At 40.4% G+C, this 26,543-nt stretch overlaps 1 long non-coding RNA gene across 1 annotated transcript; it reads left to right on the top strand.

The window, feature by feature from the left end:
• The first annotated feature begins 2,861 nt into the window (after positions 1-2,861).
• Positions 2,862-4,517, top strand: LOC123652356. The gene is made up of 2 exons (XR_006741651.1): positions 2,862-2,994; positions 3,768-4,517. It is a non-coding gene; the product is annotated as an uncharacterized LOC123652356 (long non-coding RNA).
• The last annotated feature ends 22,026 nt before the right edge of the window (positions 4,518-26,543 follow it).

The following is a 26,543-nucleotide window of genomic DNA, read 5'->3' as shown; positions in this document are numbered from 1 at the left end:
CCAGCTGGCTCCCCAAATTCTATTGCTGCCCCCTTTCAAAATGAGGTAAGTCATGTCTATCTCACTTAAAGTACAAGCATCATGATGACAGCGGGGGAATGGGGTTCCCCTCCATGTGTCTTTCTACCACACCCCATCCCCACCCAAGCAGCTGGAAATCAGAAAGGGGGAGAGAAAGGACAAACCCTCCCTTTGGAGGGCGGAACCCAGAAACCCAGTCCATTCTCCTGCTCACATCTCAGCAGCCAGAACTTAGCCACATAGCTACACCCGAAGGCACTCTAGTTCTGCTATCACCTAAAAACTGGGTTTCTATTTACTACAGAAAAGGGAGGCAATGGATATTGGGGAATGTGAAAAATTAAGGACACCTGCTAAACAGGGCTCTGGAGGGCTAACTGGGCTCAAATTAAAAACAAACAAACCAGAGCCTACCAGCAATTTCTGCACAAGGGCCTCTTATGCAAACCATACTTAGAGGGAGCCTCTGTGCTAAACTGCCTGCTTGCTCTGTATGTCTGCTAGTGGCTCCTTATAAAGGTTTCCTGGAATCCCATTTCAACCAATAGTATTGAGGCTTTTCCTGTCCAACGGGAGCTGTGGAGCTCTGGTCCAATCAGAGCTCCTCTATTCTGACCAATCAGGAAAGCTCTATTCTAACCAATCAAGACAGTGCCTTTTGGGCCAATAAAACTGTGAAGATTTGATGTCCTCATTTGCATGAGGATAGACCAATCAGGAATCAGAGGTAGGAGCATCTGTCCATATAAGACAGTTCCCCTGCAGCTGGAGGAGCACACTTTCCACCAGAGCTTGAGAACAGTTTAGCTGGGAGAGCAGAGCCACCCAAAACTGCTTGCTACAGGAGTTCCACAGCCATGCAGTTTTGCTGTGGCACTTTTATGCTGTTCCTTAGCAGTGCTGTATTCACAGCCATACTGTATCCCTGCTGAGCTGTTGCACCAGATCAAATTTTCCTCTTCACTGTCTCCCAAATTTCTTCTTCCTGTTGGCATTGAATTGGTGGCAACATTTGGTTGACAGGAACAACTATTTCTGGCATAGCTTTTGTATTTATATATTTTTTTTTATTATGAAAGCAATACATGCTAAGAACCCAGAAATGTGTAAAGGCAAACATCATGAGTAATTCTATAGCTAACTATTGTTTAAGATTTATGGGGTCATATCATACACATTACTTTGTAACCTTATTTCTCAAATAACAATATAACCCTGACAGTCTTGGCATATTTATAACTATAGGTTTACACCACCATCATAGTTTTTCAGGGCATGTTTTGATGATTTGTCATAAACTTGAAGATAGCTGTAATTTGCATTTACTTGCTTATGAGGATCAACATCTTTACGTATTTGTTGGCCATTTTTATTTATTTTATGAATTGCCAGTTTACATCCTTAGTCTATACTCTCTCCTACTCATTTGAAAAAATGTACTGTATATATTTAAGTATTAGCAAATACTCATGTAGTGCATATATGCACTAAGCACTGTTCTAAGTACTTATAATATTTAATTCTTACAACAATTCTATAAGGTAAGTGGTATAATCTCATTATTATATATGAGAACTTGAGACACAGAAGATTAAGCAATATGCTAAATTCTATATAATAAAAACCTAATATGCAAAGTGTTGGGTCATCCATTCAACCAATCAAAGCATAATATGCTAATGATATGTTTCGGCCACTCAACTGCTGGCTATGATGTGCACCAGGCTTCTGGTGTTGTATAGTTGTGCAATGCAGAAAAGGCAAAACTGGGGTTCAAACTCAGCAGTCTGGTTGCAGATCTTTGTTCTTAACTACTAGACATTTTCATTCATATTTTTGTCTGTAATAGATTTTACAAAATTGTTTTTCCCATTTGTCGGTCTTTTAAAGTTAAAAGCCCTCCTTCTATCCCCCCCCCCCTTTTTTTTCAGGCCAAGCTTCTTTTCTTTCTTGTTCACTTCAGCCCACAAAGTAACTCTGCACCCTAACTTTTCTGGCATTTATTGCAAGTACTCATACAAGTGAGATCATAAATGTAAATGCAATGGGTACACTCTAAGTCCGTCAAAAACATGTCACCCATGAGGATGCTAATGTTTTTACTCTTAGAAATATTGTGCACAAAGTTATAGCGAGTTAGTGAAAACAGGGAGCCCAAGTGGGGGCGGGGTCTTCAGACACAGACCTACCCAGCGCTCTCCGCTCTCTGGGGCTCCAGTTTGGAAAAGTCCTAATGGGCATACAGGATCTATGTTTCAGGTTAATTGAAAATTTATGTATTTATTAATTCCAGAGAGAAAAAGAGAGGAGGAAAGAGGAGGGAGAGAAAATCACCCATTTGTTCTTCCGCTCGATTGATTCTGAAAATAGGAAAATTAAAGATTGCCATGAAAAGATGCACTCAATCCTGAGGCAGTCGGTGAAATGCCAAGTTCACCTACAGCTTGGGAAGCTGTGGGGCACAGCGGCCCCCACCCCGTGCGGAACCCCAGCGCTGCGGCCCAGCGCGCCCTCGGCCGCCACGTGACGGCACCGCCCGTCCCGCTGAGGGGAGGTGGGGGGAGAAGAGGAGGGGGAAGAAGAGGAGGGGGGAGAGGAGGAGGGGGGGAGAAGCACCGCCCACCACCCGCCGGCAGTTCAATAGGAAACCGAGTGACCGCCCCGCACAGGGCGGGCCCAGCCACCGCCCTCCAGTGGGGTCCGGGCGCCCGTTTCCGCCCAGGCGAAAGGGTGAGGCGAACGTCAATCAGGCGGCCCAGCCAATGGGCTCGCGCGCTGCGCTCGGGTCCGCGCCCGCCTCGGCCTTCCCGGCGCCCGCGCAGCTTTTCCTCAGGCCGCCGCGGCCCTCCGCCTGCGCTCCCGTTTGCGTCCTCGCGCGCCACTCCCGGGGGATGGCGGGTGGCGGCGGGAACGAAGGCCGGGCCGACTCCGCGAAGGGAAGCTGCAGGCGGTGGCCTTTTCTGCGAGCCCCAGGTCAGCAGGGTAAAGGGACGGCGCGCGCGGGCCCGTCGCCATTTTCCTCCGCTTGACTCCCTGGGGCGGTGGGAGAAAGGGCGTTGGGCCGGCCGGAAGAGGCCCGGGGGCTGGGGCGGGCGGGCCGGCCTCGAGGGGGACCGCGGGTGCCGGCGGTGCGGGCGGGGGATGGGCGCCGCGTGGCGCGGCCGCTGGCCCCAGCCCCCTCCGCTTCCCGCCCAGCGCCTCGCGGCCGGGGGAGGGGTCATTCTTCACATTCTTCCCCCGCCCTTCCCCCCGCCGCTTCCAGCTTGGCGGGAAGTCCGGCCCCCGGTCGTAGCCCATTGGCCGGCGCTTCCTCCCGCTGTAGCGCGACTGGCTACTGGAGTCGCCAGGTCCCCTCACGTCACTTCCGCCATCAAGTTTGTGGGCCGGTGAGACCTTGGCCTTGGCCGGGCTGCGGGAGGGAAGGCAGGAAGTGCGGGGGTGGGGGGCCCCCTACGCGGGCGGGCGTGCGGGCCGGCCGCCCCAGCCCCGGCTCCCCGCTCCCAGTCCACTCGGCCCGGCGCAGCCGTGCCGCCGGCCGTCCTTGGCGGGGAGGGGTCGGGCGGAGTAAACGGGGTCGCGGGGAGGGTTGCCTGGCGCCCTGGGCCACCGCCAGCGGCCGCAGCCCTGAGCCGTGGCTGCACTCCTGGGTGCAGATTGCCCGTACACGTCCCCGGCGGGCCCCGATGCGAGGAATATGTAACCTTTGTGTCCTTGGCCGGCAATGTCCTTCTGCCCAACTTTTACAGTAGGGCCTGGACCCGTGCCCTGTGTGTCAGAGATGAGGGTGTGTTTTAATAAACTTATTTACGAGAGTGTTGGCAAACGAGAAGGAAGCATTGGGCACAGTGAGTGTTAAATTCTTGAAGTAATTAGGAGACTGGATGAGTTTACTTTGTAAAATTTTACTTATAAGTACTGTGTTCTTGGCACTGAATTCCTAAGTTAAAACCTCATTTAGCAGTCCTCTGCGTTTGTTTATATTGACCTGGAAATCTTGGAAAAGTAAAATTATGTATTTTAGGACACGATTGTTTATATCCAGGTTTTTTGCTGTAAGGCTGTCAGGTTCAGGGAATATGCATAATTAAGGAAGTAAATACAGTACATCTAAACTTGTAAGTTATTTTGAGTGGTTTAGTCAGGATGTTTATACACAGTTGTTAAAAGTACTGTTTTTAAACTTTTGAGCTTTTTGATCGTAAGACCCCTTTTAAATTAAGTTACGATTAAGTAGCATTTTAAAACGTGTCATTAGTGTACAATTATAGTTTATGTGGGAAATGAACCCTTTTTGGATAGTTATTTTGCAATCACAGCTAGAGGATATTTTCCTCTTCACAAAATTGAAACTTGAATTTGAGAGATTAGGGAATTTTGCAAGTGTAGTAAAGAGAAAGTTTGTAAATCATTTAGTTCAGACTTGTTAGAAATATAGACCAATGTTTCAAACTGTAGATTCGTTGAGTCATTAAATCAAATTAATCATCAGAATTTTTTAAAAATATAAAATATTCGTTGGTTCAGCTGTAGTCGTGTATTTCTGCAAAATATCTTTCTGACAGCGTCAAAAAAAGTGAAAAAGTTATTAGGTCTAGTAATAATTAATGTCGTTTTCTAATACTTTTATTTAAACAATACAACAAAATTTAATCAACAATATAGTTGCCGTTGTTTTCTACTACTTGTGCCCAACACTCAGGAAGCATTTTAATCCCTCTGTTGTAAAATTCTTGTGCTTTTGATGCAAAAAATTCGGTCAATGCATTTTTGAGGCATTCTTCATTATTAAATTTTTTTCCAAGAAGAAAGTTTTGCAAAGAACGAAACAAATGGTAATCGGAAGGGGCAACATCAGGAGAATATGCAGGTTGAGGGAGGACTTCCCATTCCAACTGGCGCAGTTTTTCAGCAGGGATTCTTGCAGTATGCGGTCGTGCGTTATCGTGGTGAAGAATTACGCCCTTCCGATTAATCAGCGCGGGTTCTTTTTCTCTTAAAGCTTGGGCTAACCTTTCCAATTGGGCACTATACATTGCACTTGTAATGGTTTGGTTAGATGGTAAAAGTTCATAATGAAGAATTCCTTTAAAATTCCACCAAACACACAACATCACTTTTTTCACATGCAAGTCAGGTTTTGGCGTGGGCTGCGGAGCCTCATTTTTGTCCAACCATTGAGGCCACCTTTTCAAATTAACATACAGCACCCATTCTTCATCTCAGGTAACAATTTGCTCTAAAAACGGCAAACGGTTTTGATGAGAGAGGAGCGAACTGCAAATTGTGACTCTTTGATTACGGTTGTTGTCTGTCAACTCATGAGGAACCCATTTTCCAAACTTTTGGACTTTGCCAAGTGCACGCAATTGATTGGAAATTGTTTTTTGTGAACAATTTAAAGTTGTCACAAGCTCTTGTTGGGTAATTTGAGGATTTTGCACCAAAAGAGCTTGAAGAGCTTCTTGATCAAAATTGGACACACGGCCTCAACCACTCTTGTCATCTAACGAAAAATTTCCCTCGTGAAATTTCTCAAACCAACGCTGGCATTTTCTGGCGCTAACTGCATCTTGACCAAGAGCACTACAGATGTTTTTTGCAGCCTCACTTGCTTTTCTTCCTAATTGGAACTCGTAAAGCATGCAGTGCCGAATATGCTCTTCATCCGCCATCTTCTTAGCCCTAGTTTTGCAACAAAAACCAAACCAAACACAAACTTTTTCAAGCAAAACTTGTTAATTGCACTTCACATGTTCTGTAGATACCACGTGTTTGAAGGTTATGTCAATACAAGTCAACACCAAGCAAGATTTTAAACGAATGTTTAAAAACGACATTAATTATTACTAGACCCGATATTTTAAAGGGTATTTTTAATAGCAGTTCTGTTTATTTATATTTGGTGGAGTATGTTTATGTTCCCCTCAAGTTCGTTTTCAGGTATGGAGGAAATTTGTCATCAGTGACTAGCACAACATGCTTTTATAATCTCTTTAATATTTTAATAGTCTGAAAAGCTTTTAGATAGTAAAGGATGTTCTCCACCCTAGAATATTAATTGCCAATTACTATTTCCAATGGCTAGGTGAGAATTGAAGAATCCAGATCCCCAGTTCTAGTAATGAGTTGTCAATACTGCCTCATGTGACCTGACTGGAGTAAAGGCGGTCTAGTCAACTGCATGCTCTTTGCCTGTGTGGGTGCACTTCGTTAAATGACCAGATAAATGAGAGCCACCACTTTTTTTTTTTTTTTTAATACTAAGTCTTTGGAATCTGGAGTGTATTTGGCAATTCAGCACATCTCACTTTGGGCTAGTTGCATTTCCAGGTGCGCAATAGTTAATGGGGTTAATGGCTACTGAAGAGACTGGGAATTTTCAAAAATTAACTTTTTCCTGATGAGTATGTGCAGTTTTGTATTAGTAAAAAATGTTCCCTTCACAACCTCTTTTCGGATAGGAGGAAATTGCATCAAGTAATTTTTTAAGGTTCTTTTCTAGGTCTAAGATTGAAGGCAACAGACAGCTACACTTTTAAGTATTACTTTGCTTTTCTATGAATATTTTAAGAGATTTTAGAGGATCTTTTAAAATGGCAGATATTGTTGAAACCGGTTTGGCTCAGTGGATAGAGCATCGGCCTGCAGACTGAAAGGTCACAGGTTCGATTCCGGTCAAGGTATCTTGGTTGCAGCCACATCCCCAGTGGGGGTTGTGCAGGAGGCAGCTGATCCATGTTTCTTTCTCATCGATGTTTCTAACTCTATTCCTCTCTCTTCCTCTCTGTGGAAAATCAATAAAATATATATTTTTTTAAAAATTCAGGATTTAGATAGTTTCATCAAGAGCATCTTATGTACCTGCTCTGAGAAAGAAAATGGTCCTTTTGCCAAGGATGGCCTAGTGTTTGGCTGTTTAAAATTTTGGTGCATTGTTTGTGTAGGTCAGGATATAAAACAAGGATCTTACATTAGAATTAGGTTAACTTCAGTTATATCTAAAAACATCTTGTCAATTTCAGGAGCCATTCATTGCTAAAAATACTGCAGATGCTCTGTCCAATGAATCAGAATACTATCGGAGAGTTTGATGAATGATAATGTAATATTCAGCCAGCTTCATCAGCTAATTGCATTAATATTCAACCAGAGTATTTGAAAGTGAAGTAAATCTTTAGTAAGTAGCCAGTATTCTAATTCTGATTTGTATTGATAAGTCAAACTGAATGATGATTCTGAAGGAAATAGTTCTTGTTACTTGTATGGAAGTTTGACAAAAATTAAATGAATACAACCATAAGATGGCATGTGAATAAAGGCTTTTAAAAATAAAGCTTTCTGAGCTACTTTATGAGTATGTAAGTTTATGTAAAACGAGCATGTCAAATTCAAAGGCTAACACAGGCCAAATGAACAAGGATTAAGTTTACGTGGACTGCAAAAAAAAAAAAAAAAGCTTCAATTTTCATAGGAACATAGGTTTATTTTGATAGAGACATGCTGAATACAAAGGGCTGAAATAAATGAGTCATTAACATAAAATAATAGAACATTTTAATAAAAATTAAAATTTTTTCTTCAACATTAACTTATCAGACACTGAATAACTGCACAAATTATTATAATAAGTCTAACGCAAATAAACCTATTTTTCTTGTTCTCCAAAAGCGAAATATTTCCTGTTGGACACACCAAACAAGTCAATACAAGACTAATGACTTGGCAATTGGCTGCTAAAATATTCGCTGTTAGTATTAGTGGAGAGAAATGGTGGGCCTGTGCATAAGGGAAATGAATGCAACACTGTTATAGTAATCAGTCATAAGGGAATGTTGTAGTTTATTATTATTATTGTTGTAAAAATTAAGTTTTTAAATTTTTATTACAGTGTTTCTTACATACTGTTATATTGGGTGGACTGCAAAAATATTTGTTGTGTGCCGAAAGTCTGACATCTTGATGTAAAGGGCAGGCAGCCCAGACTTCTGGAAGGACATTTTAGCTCAGATGCCTAAGCTCTTAATAGGTATTCAGTGTTTGGAAAATAAGAGTCTGCCTGTTTCTGGACTAAGTGAATTTAGCATGTTTTAAGAATTTAGAATCTAGTTTGCTGCTTGCTTTGGCAGCACACGTACTAAAATTGGATAGAGAAGATTGGTATGGCCCCTATGAAGTATGGCACAAATTCAAGAAGCATTCCATAAAACAAACAAACAAACAAAAAAAAACCACCTTTGGTAAATGAAAATTTTACTTTATCAATAAGTAGCCAGAATGTGATTTTAGGATCATGACACTAAACCTTTTGGTCAAGACTTATTTGTAAATGTGATAAAAGCTATGGATTCTTGTAGAAAACCTATACTGTATAAACAGTTTTGGGGCTTATGAGGCCCATTATGGATATAAGAACCCTAACTTTAAAGTGTTGACTATACAAGTATGTTAAACATTATGATTTATCATACACTTCATTTACTAAAATATCAGTGATTTTAAAATGTGAATATTGCCCTGGCTGGTGTGGCTCTATTGGAGCATTGTCCTGTGTAGTAAAGTGCATCAAAAGGTTGCAGGTTCACGCCCAGCCAGCCACATAGCCAAGGTAATGTTCCATCCCTGGTTTGGCTGCTTACAGGAGGCTATTGATCTAAGTTTCTCTCTCACATTGATGCTTCTCCCTCTCCCTTCCTCTCTAAAATAAAAATTTGAAAAAATTTGAAAAAAAAATTAGTTATGGAACCTTACTTGATGCAGTTAATACAAAAAGTTTATTCATAATTTTAAGTAGATTTCTTCTTCATAGCACTTTTTTGTTGTTGATTTCTCTCCCCCTTTTAAATTAAAGAAGTTTTTATCAATTACAGTTGTCATTCAGTACTATTTTGTATTAGAGGTCTGGATGCACGAAATTGGTATAAGGGCCTCAGCCCTCGCAGCCCCAACTTCATCTGGAAGGATGTCCGAAAGGCCATTCTGCTGTCTGGTCTAATAAGCATATTACGCTTTATTATTATAGGTTTGTTTCAGGTGTATAGTATAGGGATTAGAAATGTATATAATTAAAGAAATGACCCCTCCCCATAAGTCCTAGTATCCATCTGACACCATACAATTATTATTACAGTATTACTAAATGGGGAGTTAGCCCACAACACAGGCATGTGCCCTGACCCCAGAATCTGAACTGTGACCTCTTGGTTACCACTGAGCCACACCATTTGGGCAAAGATAAGTATTTTTGGCAGTCTCACATATATCTGAGAAGATAAAATGGTCGTAGTTTCTCAAACTGATTTAACTTACTAAGAAGAATAATTAACCATTTGTTGAATACTTAAGATTATTAAGGTGCTTTGCATGTGTTCCCAATCCCCAAAGCAATGCCATGAGGTCTGGCTGCAATAGTTTCCATTTGGAGATGAGAGAACTAAGTCAGTAACTTGCACAAGAAAGCAGCCTCTAAGTAGCTGCTTGACCCCAACGCTATTACTCTTAGCTCCTTTCTTGTATTGCTTTGTTGGGCTGAAATCTGTTTCTTATATATTTTGTCCAAGTTGAATTATGATTTTTAGGCAATCAAATTTTACATATACATACACACATACACATATATATACATACACACACACACTTGAGTGGCCTGATTATTATGATCTCTGAACACAATCTTGTCACTCAGTGTATATCCTATATCAGTGGTAGGCAAATTGTGGCTCATGAGCCACATGTGGCTCTTTGGCTCCTTGAGTTTTTAGCAAAGGCCAGTTAAGAAGTATCCTAATAAGTTAATATCATTGTACCTAACTATATAGTATAAGTTTTAAAAATTTGGCTCTCAAAGGAAATTCCATTTGTTGTACTGTTGATATTTGGCTCTATTGATATTTGGTTTGCCGACCACTGTCCTATATAATAAAAGGCTAATATGCAAATTGTCCACTCTACCAGGAGTTCGACAGGCAGGCTGGCTGGACCCCACTCAAACACAAATTCATGCACTGGGCTATATATATATATATATATATATATATATATATATATACACACACACACACACACACACATACATACAGTATATATATACACACACACCCCGAGTGGCCAGATTATTACATGTTCAGAGATCATAATAATCTGGCCACTCAGTGTGTGTGTATACAGAGAGAGACCACTTATTTATGCATTCATACATTGGTTGATTCTTGTATGTGCCCTGAGTGGGGATTCAGCCACAACCTTGGTTATTGGCAAGACGCTCCGATCAGCTGAGATACCCTGCCAGGGACAATCTTAATTTTTAATGGGGAGGGGCAAGCTACAGATTGAGGAACTATATGAATAAGGATAGAAAATAGCTATAAAAGTATGTTACTTATTTTAAAAGAATTATCTGAAAGGCAAAATTCAGGTAGCATCTTGTTTGAGAATGTTTGCAGCTATGGGATATTGAGAATCCATCCACTAGTATTTGGCATTGTACTTGGTGCTTTTTGTATTTTATTTTCTCTTAACATCTCTCTAAGACTTGTCTGATTTTTAAATATATATAAATTAAAATAACAGAGCCCCAGAGATGATCTGAGGACATGGTAAATAATCCAGGCTCCAAGCAGCTCTTTGATTCTGCAGTACATTTTATAGAAGGGAAAATATCTCAAGAACAGAAAATGCACTAGCTACTCAACTCCTTTCTCGTTCCCAGAAGCCAAGAAATATATGGTTGTGATAAGTGTACATGTTAGCGTTTTTACTTTCTTTTTTTTTTTAAATAGATTTTTATTGATTTTTTACAGAGAGGAAGAGAGAGGGATAGAGAGTTAGAAACATCAATGAGATAGAATCACCAATCAGCTGCCTCTTGCACACCCCCTACTGGGGATGTGCCCGCAACCAACGAACATGCCCTTGACCAGAATAGAACCCGGGACCTTTCAGTTTGCAGGCTGACGCTCTATCCACTGAGCCAAACCGGTTTCGGCCTTTACTTTATCTCTTAATGAGTATTTCCATGGGTCCTTATCATTCTTAAATAGTAGTATTAGGATTGTATTTTGTGGTTTTTAAAGCTTGCTTAATTAACAGTGCCTCCTCTCAGCTGTTAGATATTAGTTTTAAAAATTTGCTCTAATCATGTACAAGAGGCAGCTGGTCGATGTTTTTCTCTCATTGACGTTTCTAGCTCTCTAGCTCTCTCCCTTCCTCTCTGTAAAAAATCAATAAAATATATTAAAAAAAAAAAAAGAAAAAAAAATTTGCTCTAATCAGATGTTTTCTTAAAAACTGCAGGCTGCCCTAACTTGATTGGCTCTGGATAGAGTGTCGGCCTGCAGACTGAAAGGTCCCAGGTTCGATTCCGGTCAAGTGAATGTACCTTGGATGTGGGCACATCCACAGTAGGAAGCAGCTGATCAATGTTTCTAACTCTCTAGCCCTCTCCCTCTCTAAAAAAATCAATAAAATATATTTTTTTAAAACCACACAAAAACTGCAGGCTGAGAACCATCAGTGGATCACAAAATCAATTTATTGTATATAATAAAATATAAGAGTAAGAATTAGTGCTGATTTTTTAACAGAATTAGTGTTTTATTAGTATACATTTATAGACATGTGCTACTTAGAAATATAAAAGACTTTTATTGCTGTGGATTGTGGAAAGGTAGAAACCACTGCTCTAATGAATAGTGATGCTGAATAATATCTTCCTCTTGCTCCTCACCCATCAACACCCAACTTTTGGATTATATTTGTATATATTTCTCTCAAATGGAAGATCATTTTAATAGCCCTTGGTAGGTAAATTGCCAGATTGGTTACTACTGGGTCAAGAAAAATAGAATAAAGTAAAGCATGTCACACTTGCAAGGTTGAAAAATGACGAACTCTTAGATACTACATTTAATTTTAGATACTTACATTTGCTGATGATTCAGACATTTTAAATGAGAAAATCGGTCAGGGTTGAGGTTAGGATAGGGGGACCACTGGCTTACTGTTGGTTTGGAATACACCCTGTACACTAGAATAAGAAAGGCTTGTGTTGTTTATTTATTTATTTTTTAAGGACAGTTGTGTTCATGTTCTTACCTTGAATCATCTGGTCTTATAGAATAGAAATTGGCTCAAGTACAGTAAGTTTGGAGATCCAATGATATTTCCTATAATTTGGGCAACTTGTTAAACTTAGCACCTATGTAAAATAGAGATGATGACTATTAAATAAGATGGAACACGTGAAGGACTTGACGTGAGCCCTTTCATATGTGTATTGGATGCCTGTTAAGTTTCCCCCCTAATTCTTACAGATTATTTAGTTTAGAGTATTGATGCTTCAGCTAGGAAAGCTGAGGGGATTGGAAAGGCTAAATTACAGTGATTTGAACCTTTGTTTCTATTGACTTCAAATGAGTATTGTTGCTGTGAACATTGCTGAATACATTTCTATGTTTAATTCTCTTGGGAGTATGCCTATGAGTGGAATTTCTTGGTCACATGGTAAAACTATTTGACTTTTTTATGAAGTCTAAAACACCTGCACCATTTTACATTTCTGCCAGCGGAATACGAGGGATCTGTTTTCACCACCTACTTGCCGATAGTACTTAACTTGCCTTTTTGTCTGTTTTTAATTGTAGCCATGCTAGTGGGCCTGCAGTGGTTGGTGTCCCATTGTGGTTTGGTGGTGTTTCTCTGATGACTAATGAATGATGATGAGTGTCCTATTGAATCAGTGGCCATATGTGCTTGTGAGCCATATTTTTAAAGAAATGTCTGTTCAGATCCTTTGCCTTCATTTGTCATAAGTTACTTGTATGTATGGTGTGAGGCAGTGTTCCAAATTCATTCTTTTGCATGTGGGTATCTAGTTGTCCCAGCACTGTTTGTTGAAAAAACTTATTTTCCCCATTCAGTTGTCTTGGCACCCTTGTTGAAAATCAATTAATCCAAAGTATGGAGTTTATTTCTGGACTTTGAATTGCATTGAACTGAAAACCATGAGTGTTTTTTATTACAGGTTTTGGTTACTAAGTTACTAATTAGTAACTATGATATTAAATTTAGTGCATACCTTAGAAAGTAAGTAATCTACAGTTCTTAAATATAAAGTCTATAAATTGAAGACTAATATGGTTTGGATTAATTTGGGCATTATGATTTCTATTACAAAACCAAACTGATCATATTGCTTTAGTTCAGAGATTATTGTACCAAGGTATTAAATATCTTAGACCCTAACTTTGATCCTCAAAGCACCCTTGGTAGCATGGAAAACATGAGTTAGGCTAGCTTAAAAATTGGGATTTCTCTTGGCCATTGTGGCTCTGTGGTTGAGCATCCACCCTTAAACCAAGAGATCGTGGTTTGGATTCCTGTTCGGGGCCCAGGTTGCAGGCTCAATCCCCAATAGGCAGGAGGCAGATCAGTGATTCAGCATTGATGTTTCTCTCTCCCTCCCTTCCTCTCTGAAATCGATAAAAACATATTAAAAAAGAACTTAATGCCCTAGCTGGTTTGGCTCATTGGAAATAGCTCAGCCTGCATACCAAAGGCTCCTCCTGGGTTGATTCTGGTCCAGGGCACGTAGCTTAGTTGCAGGCTCCTCCCTGGCTTGGGCCATGGTCTGGGCTCATGCAGGAGGCAACCTATTGATATGTTTCTCTCCCATTGATGTTTCTCTCTGTCTTTCTCTATGTTCACATTGATTCCCTAAAAATCAATGGGAAAATATCCTCAGGTGAGGGTTAACAAAAAAGTAAAAACAAACCTGAACAAAAAGAACTTAAGAATTAGGCTCTCTTTGTGTGTATATTTTTATTTCCCTTTGTTCATTATGTTTAAATTGTGGAGTACACATGAAGTATAGGACTTTGGGGATTTGAAGTCATTAAATTTGTACTTTATAATGGGTTTATGTGTGTGTTTCTTTTAGGTGGGATACATGATTTTATGAAATTTTTGTTTCTAGCAAATACAATAAGATCACAAGTTGGTAATAATCAAGTGATGTAAAAAGGTGATTTCTGGATCTTGTAAATATATTGTATTAGGAGTGGATTTAGATAACCAAGCATTTAAAATGACATTAACCAATCCCTGGCTGGGTAGGTAAGTTGTTATATCATTCAGATATGCCAAGATTGCAGATTTAATCCCTAGTTAGGGCACATACAAAAAGCAGCCAATGAATGCATAAATAAGTGGGACAACAAATCGATGTTTCTTTCTTTAAAAGAAAAATAATATTAACTGAATTCAGGAAGTAATACATAGATCATCCATAGCTATAATTTAAATTGCTGATTTGTGTAAGGTTTTTTGTTGTTGTTGTTGTTGTTAAACTTATATTCAAAGTAAGTGAAAAAAGTGATCTAATACTTCTTTTTTTCTGCCCTCCTTTAATCACACAGGAGAACCAGGATTACTGAGGAGAAAGCCTTCCTGCAGTGCTCCACTTCTCGTCAGTCACCTGGATGTTCTCTTCACTGTGGGATGAGGTAGTAGGTTGTATAGTTTTAGGGTCACACCCACCACTGGGAGATAACTATACAATCTACTGTCTTTCCTAACGTGATAGAAAAGTCTGCATCCTTGCGGCGTCATAGGAAGTTGCAAGCTAATTATACAATATATTTTAAGATTAATTTGTGTAAAATTGCTTTGGTGCACCATTTCTTCATGGCGTACAAGTTGCTTATTCTTTTAAAGACTACAAACTTTAGTCAGTAGACTGTATAGAGGGAAGATACTTTTGCTTATTTCTGTATATCAAAATAACTATGCTTTATTTAGATTGATGCTGATAATTTTATGTTGCATTTTATTTTGAAAAAGATTGTGCTCTCCATTCCAGAAGAAAAGATTGCTCTATCAGAGTGAGGTAGTAGATTGTATAGTTGTGGGGTAGTTATTTTACCCTGTTCCGGAGATAACTATACAATCTATTGCCTTCCCTGCGGAGTCGACTTGCTGCATTTTTTTATGTAGATGATACTGAAACTGGAAAGAATTAACTTTGACAGTGTTTTGTATTTACAGGTTTTTTGTTTTTTTTTTTATGCCAGTTGCTAATTTTCTCTGTTTGGATATAGTGTACCTACAATAGACATTTATTTAACACTGACATGTATTTCAGAAAGTTGAAGCTGATCAAAAATCTGAAAGTTGTGGAGAAAATTTCAGGCAATCTTAATGGAGAGCAGACCTATCCAAAGGAATTATGAAAAGGCTTGTCACCCTACACCCTCCTTTCCATGTCTGTGGGGGGTCCTGGGTGATAAGGGTAAATACAGAATGGAAAGGCACTGTTGGAGCTCAAATGGAGTTGTTTATGATTCATTCTCCCTGGTTTGAGGTGGCCTTGGGCAGTGTTGTTAACCTCTGCCCATTGGTGAGGTGATTGGATGGCTTCCTCTCTCCAGCCTGGAGGAGAGTTGGGTTCTGTTCCCTGGTGAGTCACAAAGACCTGAACTTTGCCCCCCAAATCTGAAGTGGTCCTTTGTTCACAATGGGGCTGGTCCCCTGGTCCCCTGAAGCTGTCACCTGGGGAAATACATAGTGTTGTTTTAAAGAAAATGTGAGGGTAATGCTAGAAAGGGCTGCTTGATTTTTATTTTATTTTATTTTTTTTTTAATAAGTTTTTATTGTTCATATTATTACAAATGTTCCTTTTTTCCCCCCCCACCATTGCTCTCCTCCACCAGGTTCCCACCCCACCCTCTGCCCTTTCCCCTCTCCCCATTGTCCTCATCCATAGGTGCACAGTTTATGTTCAGTCTCTTCCCATGCCCCACTCTCCCCTTTTCCCCAAGAATCATCAGTTCACTCCCCTTCCATACCTCTGATTCTATTATATACAATAGTTAATATTGTTCATCAGATTTTTTTAATTTCCTTGGTTTTTAGATTCACTTGTTGATAGTTACGTATTTGTTGTTCATAATTTTTATCTTTGTTTACTTTCTCTTCTGAAAGAACCCCCTTCAGCAATTCATATAATTCTGGTTTGGCAGTGATGAACTCATTTAGCTTTTTTTTATTAGTGAAGCTCTTTATCTGGCCTTCGATTCTGAGTGATAGCTTTGCTCGGTAGATTATTTTTGGCTGTAGGTTCTTGCTATTCATCACCTTGAATATTTCTTGCCATTCCCGTCTGGCCTGCATGGTTTCTGTTGAGAAGTCAGCTGACAATCGTATAGGTGCTCCTTTATAGATTACTACTTTCTTTGCTCTTGCTTCTTTTAATATTCTCTCTTTGTCTTTTGCTCTTGGAATTTTAATAATGATGTGTCTCGGTGTGGTCCTCTTTGGATTCCTTTTGTTTGGAGTTCTGTGCGCTTCCTGGACTTGTAAGTCTAATTCTTTCACCAGGTGGGGGAAGTTTTCTGTCACTATTTCTTTCAGTATGTTTTTGATATCTTGCACTCTCTCATCTTCTGGGACCCCAATAATTCTGATGTTGGTTCGCTTGAAGTTGTCCCAGAGGTTTCTTACATTATCTTCAATTTTCTGGATTCTCTTGCCTTCTAGCTTCTGTGGAGGAGTGTCTTCTGGCTCTTTATGTTCCAAATCTTTGACTTGATTCTTGTGATCTTCCCTTCTGTTTTTAGGACTCTGTAAAATATTTTTTATTTCAGACAATGTATTCTTTATTTCTTGTTGATTCCTTATCATTTCTCGATGACTCCTTATTAATTCTAGTTGATCTCTTTTCATATCCTCATAGGCCTTATCCATCTTTTCTAGGAAATTCTTGAAAAACCTTATAAGCGTAGATTTGAACTCTATATCCAGATGTTTTTTGTGCTCCATTTCTTTCGTTTGTGATCTATTTTGTTGTCGCATTTCGCAGTTACAGATGGGACGGGGTTTCAGGGAGGAGCCTGCAGCTTTGGCTTCTGTCAGCCCCGCCCTATGCGGGTCTGTCAGTGCTCGCTGCCGCCGGCGCCTCTGAGAGAAAGTGCCCTCGATTTTCGCCTGCTGCCAAACAGTCTATGCTCTCCCACAATGAGCCCGGTATTGGGGTTCAGTTCAGATGGAAGTGGAGTTGGAGGTGGCGTTCAGAGCAGTCTGGAGCCCCAGTCTCCTTCCCGTCAGGGCAATCCCGCGGCACAGCCGACCGTGCGCACAGCCGGGACCTCCTTTCACCACTTCCCCGGGGTTCCGCCTTATAGCCCGGCTCCCTATGGCTGAGCCTGAGTCCCCGGGGTCTGGCTTAAAACTGGGGATCAGAGCAGTCGGGGGCCCAGTACAGTCGGAGTTTTATCTCCTTTCCGCTAGGGAACGCCCGCCAGGCACTCCGCCTCTCCCTCCTCTCCGGCTCAGTCCTCTCCTCGCGCCTCGTCTCCGTACCTTGGCTTTTCCAGCTCCTCCGCACCTTCTTCTGGTTTTCTCCTTGCTTCTCACTGTAGAATTTCCAGTCAGTCAACCTTCCTGTAGTTCTGGGCAATGTCCGTTTTATATTTTAGTTGTATTTTATTGAAATTGTTGTGTGCGGCTGCGGCTAGGTGTTCACCTGGGCGCAGCCATCTTGGATCCCGGCTGCTTGATTTTTAACACCCATAAAGGCTCACGTTGTAGCTTTTTTCCAGTGGCCAAACTATGTTTTCTTGGGGTTTTATAATCAGGCAAGGCTAAGAGCTCCCTGTTTTAAGTACTTGCTGTTTTTATTTTGTTTTCAGAGAAGAAACAGGAAAATGTGGAGGTGAGTGAGGTCACTTCTTCCCAAATATTTACATTTATTCTAAATCTTGGTGTCTAAGACAGCAATTTTCAACTGGTGTGCTACAAGAACTTTTAAAACATGCAACATCTGACTATTTAGTCAGGGCACTGACTTTTCCCCCCCTAAATTGTAATAAATTAAATAAATAAATAAATAACAGCCAAATACTACCTCATTTTTTTTTGTCAGATCAGCAGAAAATATATATATATTGCTGTGCTGCAGAATTTTAGTAACTAATTTATGTGTGCCATGAGGTGAAAGGTTAACAATTGCTCATCTAAGATGACAGTGCAGTGCCATTCCCAGCAGGAACTTTGAATGAGAGAAAACATCAAATTCTCTCTTTGTTGGGTCTAACCCATGAGGTTTATCTGGGCCAAATTAATGTTTTTTTTGTTTCATCCCTAGCATACATGGGCAAGTGCATGGTCCAGAATTGTGGATATATTGTTTTGTTTTGTTTGTTTTTTGTAATAAATTGAGGGAATGGGAAACCAAAAGGTGCCAAAGAAAAGTGGGAAAGTTTAAGTTCTCTTAGACTTAAATCTTGACACCTGCTTGTGTGGCAAGTACAGTCGTGAAGTTTTGTATTTTTCTGGCTCGTGCTGCTTCCACTGTGGCTGTCATCTTCACTCTGCCTTTGGAAACTCATCCTTACTTAAACTGAGGTCTAAAGAAAAATGAATTTCTGTCTTTTATTAAGTTACATAAGGACCCATTTCATAACACCTACTAGCCAAATCCCAGTTAGTGAGTCAAATTATGCTACATTTTGTAAAAGCATTTGAAAGTGTCTTTGTGGAAAGTGTGATAGTCTCTGAAAGCTTGTTTTTGATAGCAACAAAAAGGTGTTCATAATTTGCTTCTGTTTATTATAATTAAAAGATTAAAAACAAAATAACTGGGTTCAAGGACTGGTTGCAACCTAGGATTTTAGCATCTAAAGAGGACTGCCAGAAAGTTAAATTGTACCAGTTGGCTACAGGAAGGATTTATACATAGTGTCACCTAATTTTTCACCTTATAAAGAGGTAAGTTTTATGAAGTTTGATATTTAAATTTGGCCATATAGTAAATGTTTTTAAAAGTTGGTGGCTCCAACAATATAAGGTGGACTAGCTATTTAGCTTCTGGTTTGCATTCCTCTGACACATTTTTGTTTCTTTGTAACAAGAGGTTTGATTTTAAGCATATAAGATCATATGACCGACCAGTAACATTTTTAAAGCATCAATGAAAGTTCTAGTTGGTTTAACTTTGAGGGTAAAAAACCAAAGCCTAATTTAACAGGTGATTTTGAAGTGCCTCTGCCAAGTAGAAGACTGGCAAGAAAAAAAGGGGGGTTCCTAGGAAGAGGTAGTAGGTTGCATAGTTTTAGGGCAGGGATTTTGCCCACAAGGAGGTAACTATACGACCTGCTGCCTTTCTTAGGGCCTTATTATTCCACGGTAACCTGTTTCCTTGCCACCTTGCTTTGGTTTAAACAGAGTTCTTTATGCACGCTTTCTTACAAATTAAAATATTGCAGGAATACCAAAGGAAACAAAGCCTGCTTTCATAATTTATAAACAGCAGCATGGTATCAACATCAATTAGTAAAAGCCAACTAATGAGAATTTAAGACTTCTGCATATTTGTCTCACTTTGGGGTCGCTGGAATATTTTGGAAAGCATTCGCTTTTTTTGTTTTTGGCCAAGTTCCCATCTCATCTAGACTGCTAGATGTTTTCCCCTAGTATATTACACCTAAAAGAAAGACATCTGATAAAACCATTGAAATACTTGTTCCCTACACTGTATTTGTAAATATTTATCTTGCTAATAAGTTCCTGGATTTGTCTTCTGATCTTAAAATTTGGCACAGTTCTTAGGGTGGTATTGCGTATTATGGAAATGTATCATTGCATTGAGTGAGCATTATGTAACTCTGATTGAATCTGTTAATGTGTGTAACAGCTGGACAGCCGAGTTGCTATAATCTGTTAAACACTTTTTCAATAAAAATACTTTCTTTAAAACGGTTTTTTTTAAATTACTGTTTCACCTCCACCCTTGTAGAATTAGATGCATTTTTTTTATTTGTAAGTATTTAGACTTCTATTATGGCTTATATTCTTGATTTCATTTTTTAACATTTAAAAGAAAATGATTTCATTATTTTCTCAGTAATTTGTTGGTTGTACTGACACTTTCAGGTGCATATTAAATTAATTTGAGCCATAGCCATCTCTTTCATTTTTACAAGCACTTGTATGCCTTTGTACACACAAGTACATATGCTGAGGACACCCTACTTTAATTATCATTCTTTGAGTCTGAACATGCCGACAACCTTGCAAAAACTTAAAACTACCTTGCAGAAACTTAAAAGTACTTAGCCTGGGGTATGTGTGCCCATTAGCATCCCAGGCACATTCAGTTATTTCAAACTAATTTGGACAGTAATACTTTAAAAGTTGAGGAAATGCAGTGTAGTTCCCTGTCCTGTCCTCCGCCTCGGAGAATGTCCAGTGGAAGGTAGAGATGGGTTCTAGGCATGTGGCAGCTTTAAATTTCCTCTATAAATTGAGATAGTTGGTTATGGCTTCTAAGACATTTTTGTACGCTGTGCAGTTCTTTAAAATCAAAAGATTTTAAAATAAAAATTTCAGTTGCTAAGGGGCAAAATTGCATCAGTTTATTTTTTAAAATTTTTATTTTATTTTTAAAAAGATATATTTTATTGATTTTTTACAGAGAGGAAGGGACAGGGATAGAGAGCTAGAAACACCGATGAGAGAATCATCGATCCCCACTGGGGATGTGCCCGCAACCATATTACATGCCCTTGACCCGAATCGAACCTGGGACCCTTCAGTCTGCAGGCTGACGCTCTATCCACTGAGCCAAACTGGTTTTGGCAAAATTGCATCAGTTTCATGTGCACTGAAAAATGCAAGAAAGTTAAACTGGCTATAGTAGGATTAAGGAATTTTAAGTCAGATTTTGTCTTATAAAAATGTTTTAATTTTCTCTAATCTTTTTTTCTTAATAAAGTATTTGGACCATACCAGCCAGCTTTTATTCTACACCCTCCCCCTAACCCCCATTTCATTGAATTAGGTTGTTCCTTGTTCCACCCCATTTTGTGTTTCTTAGTTTTCCTCCCACTTAGACTCTTATTGAGAGGAGGCTTTAAGGATATTCTAGGAAATGGACATACTTCCTTCAGCAGTGTTTGGTGGTTGAATGGCCCACACAAAGAAAGCATCTATAATCTGACTTCTTGGGATTCTAAAATCTGGCTTGAAACTCACAACTTAAAACTTTAGTTTGACTTAAAAGCTATTTTTTCCCTAAGTGAATAAGTGTTGGGATGGAATAAGTATATCAACTATTAATATTAGAACTATAGGATAGGCAAACTAGTGTTTCAAAGGAATGTGAAGGCTACCCAATGTTAGTATGGAAGCATAACCAATAATTGTCCTAAGTTCTTTGTAGCTATTAAGCTATTATGCCATAGCTAGTACATAGTTTCTATTCTCAAGGTGACCTTTGTGTCAACATTACTATTAGTTGGCTGTCAGATCATTCTCTCTTTATATGTACACTAGAGGCCCGGTGCACAAAATTTGTGCATGGATAGGGTCCCTAGGCCTGGCTGGCAATCAGGGCCAATTGGGGCCTTCAGGCTACTGGCCAGGGCTTGCCTTCCTTCTGCACCACCCCCTGGTGGTCAGCACACATCATAGCGAATGATCGAATTCTTGGTCAAACTCCCGAGGGATGCTTCACTATATATGTCAGAGAGAGACATCAATGATCAGGGAGAATTACTGACCGGCTGCTTCCTGCAGGCCCCATCCTGGAGGTTGGGACTGCAGCCCAAGCATGTGTCCTGGCCAGGAATTGAACCATGACCTCCTGGTTCATAAATAGGTCTACACACAACCACTGAGCCACTGGCACACTGTTATAAGGAATTCTCTTAGCAAGGCGCCCAAAAGAGGAAACAATTTTTCACAACACTAGCTGAAAGGAAAGCTGGGAAGTGGCTTAGGCCAATTGCCAGGCTGAACATAATCAACTTCACTAGTAAGAAAGACGGGGAACTGCACAGGGATTACAGCAGCAGACTTTGGGAGAAAAGGGATGAAGATTTTGACAGGTTCTGTTCTACCCCGGCCATTAATTTCTGGGCAGCCTCAGTTGGGCAGGACCCTTCCCAACCCCTCTGGGCTTGGTGAGAAATTCTCGGTTGAGACGAGAGGTTCAGTCAGAAGGTCGTATGGGACTTGACACTGCAGAGAGCTGACAGACCTAACGTGCTGCTGCTGGCACAGACTGGTACATAATTGGAACTGATGGAGCCTTTTCCCCCTTATTTAGAACAGGTTTAGGTTCACTGCAGAAAGTACATAGTTCACGTATATCCTGTGTCTAGTCCCCAACCCCAGCTTCCCCACTGTGGACCACCTGACGACAGTGGTACGTCATACTTTTTGTTTTATCCTTTGAAGTTCTTTCACCATTACAATTAGGCTAAGAGATTTCTTGTCCCATGGAAGGAGGACAATGCAGCAATGACCAGAGGACAGTTTCTTGGTTCTGAGTGCCAACATTGACTGGAAAATTAGTGGCAGAAGCAGGTTTTTTTTTTTGTTTGTGGTGTTTTTTTTTTGTTTTTTTTTTGAATTTTGCATAAACTTGTCAAGAGCCAAACCTGGAGGATTGAAGAGAGGTACTTCAGGCCAGCAGAGTAGAAGAAATGCACAGTGAGCATTCTCTACTGAAGACTTACACCAGCAAGTAGTGATAGGGAAAGAAACCTGTAGACTCCTCTCGGTGCTGGAGAAGTGGTCCCTGTGCTCTTCAGCTCTGGGGTGGCCACAGTGGAACTCCCTGGGGGCCCAGGGACAGAGGGTATTGGATTTGGGAGGACCACAAACCTAGTGGAGCCTGTGCACAGCATGGTACCTCAGCAGTGAGGCCTAGAGGCATGCCATGGCTCCCCACAAGGGATGCTGGGAAAACGGAAAACACTGGAAGACCCCCCCCCCCCCCCCAGACTTCCTGCTAGGGAACATGATTTCACTGAGGTATGCTTAGGTAAGGTGCCCTGGCTCTTGGTCTAGGGCAGGGGTCTGCAACCTTTAAGACATAAAGAGCCACTTGGACCTGTTTCCGAAGGAAAAAAAAAACCTGAGAGCCGCAAAACCATTGCGACATTTAAAACAAATATAACACTGCATATATTGTTTCTTACCTTAATGCTATATTCCGGATCGTGCAGTTAGCTGTCAATCTGAAGAAAAAGACTTTTTCACTTAACAATGTAAAATATATTTTTGCAAATTAATAGCTAAAATATTTAATTTACCTGGTTAATGGGATTTTTGCTCCTGAACCTCACTGCACAGTGTCAGCACATCAGGGCTGTAAGACGTAACCTTCATTTTCACACAGGTAAGTTGTTGGAGCCGCGGTAAAGCTTCAAAAGAGCCGCAGGTTGCCGACACCTGGTCTAGGGTGTAGACTGTGACCAGATCTAACCAATGAGATGTTAAGGAGTGGAGGGGAAAGGGTTTCAGAAGAGGTTCAGGAGGAGAAACAGCCTTACGCTGCTTTGAATTTGGTTGTGTGATGACCAGAGTTACTGCCGCCATCCTGTGATCAGAAGATGAACTACCCCACAGTGAGAGGGAGTGCTACTTGCAAAGAAAAGCTCCCCTCACTAGATTCCGTATAGCTCAGGGAAAGCCCCACATGTGCTGAAGTGTGAGGGAGAAGAGAAGGTGCGGAGGCTGTCCGCTAGGAAGGAGCCCTGTGGTTGGGATAAGAACCATATGGAGGCTATGGTGGGACCCTGAACATGAGCAGGCATAAGGTGGGGACATTTGTGAAACCTGGATCTTAGAAATCAGCCAGCAAGGACCAAGCTCAGATGACCTGTGAACCAGACAAATTTACCTGGTGCTGTTAGCCTTTGGAAACATATCACGCTCAGGGAGGGAAAGGGTAGGTGGAAAACCCTACATTTGAAAAGCTAAAACTGCTTTAAATCAAAACATTTATCTAAAATGGGATGAGATTTCAGTTTTCTGCCATTAACAGAAATGTGGCTCAAGATACTAAAAAAATTTTTTAAGTTTCTGTGCAACTGCAAATTTTAAACCTCTGCAGTTGCCCTAACTAACCAACTTACTATTCATAGGTAGAGAGCTTATTTGATGGGTTGCAATGAAATACTGATACAGAAACATTTTTAAAGCAAACTGATAGTGGACCTATTTCCCACAGGAAAAGTAGACTTTCTAGTTAACATCTCATTTTATACACCTAGTATGTTATTCAGAGTAATTAATATCAGCCTGCTTCACAAAATAGGCTCTCTATAAATTTGGTGTATGTGTATATCGTTCTTGCTTTTTGTGGTACCTTGTTGATAGAAATGCATGAAATTGTTTCCTTCCTTTGCTTTGCCTGGTAGAGAACCATGCAAAGTGAGAACAAGGTTCCAGTGTGAATGAATGTACTGGGCAAAGCAAAAAGTGCCTACATATATATAGATCCTTTGTTTCTTTAGTATATGTGCTGCCGAAGCAAGCACATGACCCTTTGTTGCTTAAAGTGTGCCCAGCTCTCTTCCATGCCTTCTCCCCGCCCCCATCATTAGTCTAGAAGCCATTGGTCACAGATCCTGATGGGGAACTAAGTCCTCTAGGTTGCATCATCATCCAGTCCATTGTTAGCTGCATAGGAAGCCAAATACTAAATCCTGAGGTGTAGTTCAAGTCTGAAAGTAGAGGAGTGACCATCAGAGGTAGGGTACTAATCAAAATGAGAAAAGAGATTATTGAGAAAATCTGAAAAGATACACAACACTTGAGGTCTAGCAACTTCCTAGATTGTAAATGAGAAGTTTTATGATTTTATAAATCACCCCCATTGGGGACAGTGTGGTGAATGGCCGAGCAGATGTCTGGATAATGGAAAAATATATTCTAGTTACTGGGAAAACTCCATTGAAAAAGAATATCCGGTTGATATGGAGTTATTTTGTGATTGAAGGAATGGTGGCCTAGTCCCTAAGAGAATCATGCAATATGCAATCCTTTGAACATGGCTTCTTTCACTTTTTCTAAAGTTCATATATGTTACATATGAATAGTTTGTTCTCTTATTGCTGAATAGTATTCTATGGGTATATCATTTTATTCTTTCACTGGCTGATGGGCATCTGGATGGTTTCTAGATTGGGCTTTTATATTTGATATTGCTATAAACATTTGCATATAAATTTTTCTGTGGATATCCATTTTCATGTCTCTAGGAGAAATACCTGGAGTGGAAGTCCTGGGTTGTATGGTATGCTGATGTTTAACCTTCTAAGGCAACGAATTTCAACTGGTGTGCCATAGCAGGCACATGAGTGTGCCTTAAGAATTTTTAAGACATGTACCGTTTCCCCGAAAACAAGACAGTGTCTTATATTTTTGCTCCCAAAGATGCACTAGGTCTTATTTTCAGGGGATGTCTTATTTTTCCATGAAGAATATGGTACACATTTATTGTTAAATGAAAATAAAGGAAATTTATTACCTGTGTACGGTACGGGAGTACTGTAGTTGTCAACACAAACCAGACAAACTGTGAATCCTACAATATCAAGAATTTACTCATTCAATGACAATCATGTCATCATCTTCTGGAACAGCATCATAACAATCCAATTCTTGAATTTCCTGGTGAATTTCTTGTGACTCCATTTCTTTCAGAATCAGTGGACCAAATCTCTCATGTTTAGCAATAGCATTCTGAGACAGAGCCTAGGAGGGGGGTGGGGGGAGGCCTTATTTTTGGGGGATGCCTTATATTTCACTCAGAAGGAAACCTGTAAGTAGGTCTTATTTTCGGAGGATGTCTTATTTTTGGGGAAACAAGGTAATAGCTGACTATTTAGTTCAAAACACCACACAGTAATTCACACAAATGGGTTTTTAAATGATTCTTCTCAAAACTATGATGTCCATCAAATTACACAAATATCAAAATGTTTTATCAACACGAGCAGCAATTACCTTCACTGCGTGCCTCAGAGCGTTAGGCTGGTTTCTGGTGGTCACCTACATGGAAGGGGAGATGTGAGTAGTCCCCATTTTGCAATGTACAGGTGGACACAGTCCTCTTTCCCTAGGATTTTGCTTCTTCAGGTATAAAATTTTAGAGGTGGCCTAGATGGCCTGTAAGATACCTTTCAAATAATAGAATCAAAGTCAGCTTAAGAGCCCATCTTGAGGAGACACTTAGGATGGCAAAAGAAATGGATGAAAATCAAATGCAGGTGCTGAAGGGAAAGTTTGCAAATCCGTTCAGTGGACTTTTGATAACATCTAATTTTAGGGAGTGACAGTACCAGGCCTGTGATGATGAGGCTTCTTCACCCCTCCAGCAGAGAGTACACTCTTGGAAGTAGCTTTGGTAGCCAGTTGCTTCCACAGGGTTTTAGCACTATTTGATTTTAGGGCAGTCAACTTTGATTGAGCCAGGGTATAGACACCTTGCTGGAAGCTAATCCAGCATGTCATAATTACAAGAGCTGCATCAAAAGGTTGATGAAACGTGGGCTCAACAAGGGCTGAGTCACATATGTAATTAGGGCTGGAAGGCACTTCTCCCAAACCTGAATAGGATGGTTGTTTACTGCCAGACAGCTCAGGGCATTTTAATCTACATGTTACTGCCTTCTGTTGGCCAACACCTGAACAGCTGTAGGCTATTCCCCAATCTGACAATGCTTCTGTAAACCCT

The sequence above is a fragment of the Pipistrellus kuhlii genome, unplaced genomic scaffold (assembly GCF_014108245.1).
Source record: "Pipistrellus kuhlii isolate mPipKuh1 unplaced genomic scaffold, mPipKuh1.p scaffold_m20_p_149, whole genome shotgun sequence".
Classification (NCBI taxonomy): Eukaryota; Metazoa; Chordata; class Mammalia; order Chiroptera; family Vespertilionidae; genus Pipistrellus; species Pipistrellus kuhlii.
This window is presented reverse-complemented; position numbering and strand designations above follow the sequence as displayed.